Below are 5,495 nucleotides of genomic sequence, written 5' to 3' on the forward strand. Positions count from 1 at the left end.
GTTATTTATGTTTTTTGGAGCAGGTTGTGAAAGGATCTTCCGCACCATGAAAGGAGCTCTCAGGGTGTGGATGGGGGGGGTTGGAGGAGCAGGTAAAGAGTTGGCTTGTGTGGTTTCTCTGTCAGTAAGACATGCTGGGGAGCAGCTCTGTGTGTGTGTGTGTGTGTGTGTGTGTGTGTGTGTGTGTGTGTGTGTGTGTGTGTGTGTGTGTGTGTGTGTGTGTGTGTGTGTGTGTGTGTGTGTGTGTGTGTGTGTGTGTGTGTGTGTGTGTGTGTGTTGGGGGTGGGGAGTAGAATGTGAACCACTAGTAACTAGGAGCAGTTGAAGTGGTGGTGTTTTTTTGTGTGTGTGTGAGTTTATGGCTGTTTGTGGTGTGTGGTGTGTGTTAGTTTGTGTGTGTGTGGTGTGATGTGGTGTGGTGTGTGTGTGTGTGTGTGTGTGTGTGTGTGTGTGTGTGTGTGTGTGTGTGTGTGTGTGTGTGTGTGTGTGTGTGTGTGTGTGTGTGTGTGTGATCTAGAGTGTGTTGTGAGGGGGGTTAGAGTAACAAAGAAGAAAGGGATGGAGGGGGAGGGGCTGTCAACCCGACAGTACAATTCTCTGGACATCTCATTTCAAACAGCTGGCTGGAGCGTGGAGTCCCTAAGATGAGGTAAATTGAGGAGGTGGGGAGGGGGGGAGAGAGAGAGAGAGAGAGAGAGAGAGAGAGAGAGAGAGAGAGAGAGAGAGAAGGGGAGAAGGGGGGCTTTAATCCCATGAAACTTTCTCTTTTTTTTTCTTTTCTCTTTCCTCCAATACCACACTTCTCCTACCCCAGGGGGTGGAAACGTTATCAGCAGACTTATTTTCCCTTCCTTCTCTTGCGCCTACCTACCCCTCCCCCCCCCCCCCCCCCCCCCCCCCACCCTTCTCATCCTCCCCCTCTCCCCCTCCCTCCCCCTCCGTCTCAAACCCCATCTCCTGCCATGCCGATGCATCTGCCAGTTGTGATAAGGCTGACAAATCTTACCTTCACAGGGCTATTAAAGCCATTTACCAAGCCCCCCTACCATCACCAGCCCCCTCCCCCACCTCTCCCCCACCTCTCCCTCCCTCCGCCCTCCCCGGCCCCCCACCCCCACCACCACCACCACCACCACCGCCTTAGCCCATTGGCCGCCTCCTGCCTGGCAGTTTGGAAATGATTATCTGGCCGCAGGCCGGGCGGCTCCAGGTGAGCTGATAGCCCACCTCCGTCGGCCCGTATCTGGGTGACTCTTTGGGGGGGCCTTAGGAGGGGTTGGCGGCTGGACGGTTGAAGATTGTGCTTGACGCCTAAAACCCATGAAGGAAGCCGTTGGTTAGGGGGGGGGGGGGGGGGGGGGGGGAAAGGAAAGAGAAAGAGGGAGAGTGAGGAGAAATGAAAAGAGAGACAGTCCTGACATGGGCAGTGCTGCGGTGGACGATAAGGGATTCGCTGACAGCTCTGCCACCCCTCTGTCAGGGACTTGGGACGGCTTTTTCCTCTTCTTTTTTCCGTCTGGTGGCTGCTTCATTGTCAGGTAAAGGGCAGTGACGGTATGCCGCTGAGCAGCACAGGCCTTCCTTTACCTTCTCCCCACCGCCCCGCCTTCCTTTCGGGATATACACTGTATCACCTTCCTTCACTTTTCAAATGCGTGACTCGCATTGACGGAAAATCCGCCATTAAAGATCGCATTTTGAGGATAAACGATAAGGCGAGCCCCTAATCCCCTAATGCTATATGGTCTTTTCAGCATTCACCACTTAACCTGTCAGTTGGGGGAGGAAACGTCGTTCCTGTAAACCAACCCACGGCTCAGGCTCGGGCATTTTACAATTACCTTCTCCACAGGAAACGGTGGTTTTAGATCCATCAAAACACGTGGATTTGGTGCAAGTCAATCAAATGTATGGTGCCTTAAATATGTGTTTTTAGTTGTAGCTGAACTTCCCGTACTTTTTGACGCTGTGGTGGCAACAGTCTCCGCCTCTAGTGGGGAGGAGGGTTCATCTCTGCCAGGCGGTGTAGCTCGGATAACTCCCAGCCTTCCTATCTGCTCTCCACAGATATGGAACACCAACATCACCACCACCAGCACCACTAACCCCACCACCACCAGCACCACTAACCCCACCACCACCACAAACCCCCACATTATGCACCACAATGGTTCATTATTTACTCCATGACCAATCTTTCAAAATGATTATTAATTCTAAAAGAAAACAAACAAAATTTGTAAAATGTTTTATTCAGAATTACTCTATATTCGTTTTCTGTCAGCCATCTGATAGTCGAATTCAAATGGGTAATTTGCATTTGTTTTATTTTTTATCTTTATCAATGTAAACGGGTTGTTACAAGCATGGCGGTCATAAACTACGGATCATAAAATCTGCAAAACAACAACACTGACGAATGAGCAACGGGGATGTGACCAATGGGAGCGCGGAGGACAAGCGCACTTGTGCGAAATACTTCCGCTCCGATATCGTCCACATTGTAAATAAAAGATGGTGACCGAAGCTCATTGCCAGGTGTGTGCAAAAAATGTCAATTAAATGAAAACGACCTAATACAAATGCAAAATAAACTGTGAACACGGACTATATTATATATGTATATCGTTTTATTAAGAATAGTTGTGAAATTCGGTTATGAAACGTTTGTCTCCTGCTCAATGCTCTTGAATGTAGGGTCAAAACATCCATGGACAAAACCACCGAGATACAAACCGGATTTTTCAAGGATTTTGCTGCAAAACAACCCATGAAAGTACCACGAGAAGGTAAGCACATATATGTTTTGCATATGTCTATGATGTGATATCATTTATGATCATATGCATGTAGGAGTAATCCATGTCTTGTGGTCTTATTGCGGTTGACTGGTCAAAAAGCCCTACTACAGCCAATAAAGGCGTATATGGGATGACTGCGCTTTAACCCTAATGGCTTGTTTGCTGACATTGTGAGGGGAGAAAGCCAGGAAACGGGTCTAAAGTAGAACTGCTGGTTGTGAGTCATGTTTGTTCATTGTACTGGGGTCTGTTGGTTGGTGACATTATATCAGCATTGTGTTGTGGAGTGTTTTATGTGTTGTTGATGGAAATCTGATTTTGTGTTTGGATACTCTGCCAACCATTTTGGTTGGCTTTTTCTATACCTTTTAATATGCAGACATGCTACAAGTCTGTACTTTCTAGAGGAGGAAGACATCGCTTGGCTCTGTGTGATTGGGATATCAAGTTAAATCAAAGTTAACAAGATGTGTCGTTTTGTACCCTCGACCTCAGATGAGGGGTCAGGCTCATAACAAATTGAACCCAACCCTGCCAACAAACTCTTTTTTATTTCTGACCAATCCCTGCAGCCTCCCACTTCATTGCAATTGGTTATGTTCTTCTCCAGTTTTTTCAAAACAAATTATAGAAATTGCATAGGAAAAATAAATAATGGCCCTTCTAAAAAATGCTGTATTGTGGTTCCAAACGGTGATCTGGAGGGAGTTCTTTGGGTTATGGATACCGAGCTGAGGAGCTAATTAGCTCATGCGGTGGTGGCTCTCTCTCTCGAATGATTCAGGGAAGCCCTAAGAAAGTAATCTGTCAGCCCCAGCCACTTAATTCAGGTAAAGAATGAAAGTATAATAACATTAATTTAATTGCACTCTGAGAATACTCTTCTTTAATTTACCTCAGCCTATTTACAGAATGATTATGAAGGCAGTCGCGCTTGTTCTCAGCAAGCCTGAAACATCCTGTGAGGTCGCGACCCCACGCAATCTGCATGGAGAATTAAACGGGGGATAAAGCAGGCCCTACACAGGTCTAATGACAAATTACACTCGGACGCTGGGTACAGCATATTCATTCATAATGTAAACCCTGATAAGACTTGAGGGAACCAACTAACTGTGTTCTTAATAAGACCAACTGGGACTCATAAAGGTTACAGTGAACAGGTTACAGCTCTTTAACTCTGAGCTTGTTCGCTCAGACAGGTTGCTCAGTTTGACAAGGCCAGTTCTGTGGTCACCACGCGTTGAGGTAGTACGTTTGTTTTATTGCAGAGGCTGGATGTAGAAATGATTAGTTTCACTATATCATTGACTGTTAAGAAAGCAGATTCTGTGATTTAGCTTCATGGCGATCATATAGACGCCATCACTTTTCTAGATATGCTTTTAGGTGCCTTAACACGATTGTGATCCAACATGCGATCACATTCAAGCTCTTTCTAACTATCCCTCCATCTGTCTATCAGTCTATCGATCTATCTGTATGTCTGTCCACGTCTCTGTCTATCAAATCAATCTCTCTGTCAGTCATTCTGTCTGTCTGCATCTATCTCTCCCATCTATCCATCTGTCATCTCGGTCTATCCATCCATACACAAAGCCAACCACACTTACAATCCAACGCCAGTCAACCAAGAGTGAGGCGTCGACGACTATTTCTCACGGTGACCTTGGCAACGGCGCGGGCGACTTGTTATTCGGCACAATGGCGGCTCTTCAGAATTACAAAGCGCCTCTGACTGGAGCGGCTCCGTTTAAGCGGGAGATTCTCTCACCCCGGTGGCGTGCGGGTGGTGGGTGCTGGAGGTGATTCGGGGCTGCTCGGCCATGCAGTGGAGGGCCTGCTGAGAGCTTTTCACCCCTGCTGTTTAATGAGCAGTGTTCAGGTCCACTCCACATCCATCTCCACTCCATTATGGCCCCCATCCACCCCCCCAAAAAAGCTTTCAAAATGCCATTTTGAGCTGTCAATCTAATTAGCCGGTCCTAGCTTATTTACGGGGCTGCGGCGCCCGACAGCTATTTCTTTTTAGGGGAACATTTTGAGTTGTGCTTTCAAATGAAAATAATCGTGCCCCCCCCCCCCCCAAAAAAAATAAATATATAAAGGTGATTTGACCTGTTGCCTCGATGCTTAGACGTGAATGATTGATGGCAAAATGATTTATAAATAACTAGCTGTCAGAGGTGAAGGGGTCATCGGGTTGGTGTGCATAAACAGGACGCAGGAGGTAACTTCCTGTAGGGAGAATGACCTATGAAGGCAAGACTGTGTTGCTGTCGGTTACGGGCTCTCTTCGGTTCCTTCTCGACATTTTCCTCGGTCTCATTTATAGGAAACTTTATATTCTTTATTCCATTGAGGGATGGGACACAAAATGAGTAAGATGCTTTTGGGGTTAATCGGAGACCCGGTTTGGTGTATTTCAGCATCCATCGCTCGGTGCTGCAGGACCCTTGGGTGCTGTTTTGCTCTGCTACCGTGTTATGAGTAAATGTCTGGTCATAAAAAAAAATGAAGAAGAGGAGGAAATGTGAAACCTGCGGAGAGAGAGAGAGTTGACGGTCGTTTTTCCCTCATCCCCGGAGAGACAGAAATACAACGTGTGAGTGAGGCCTTTCAATAATGGAGTTCACTATTAATCATCTCCCATGCCGTGGCCTCTTTTGTGTTTGCCTGCTCTTTTCACTGAGT

Source organism: Gadus morhua, chromosome 23 (genome assembly GCF_902167405.1).
Source record: "Gadus morhua chromosome 23, gadMor3.0, whole genome shotgun sequence".
NCBI lineage: Eukaryota > Metazoa > Chordata > Actinopteri > Gadiformes > Gadidae > Gadus > Gadus morhua.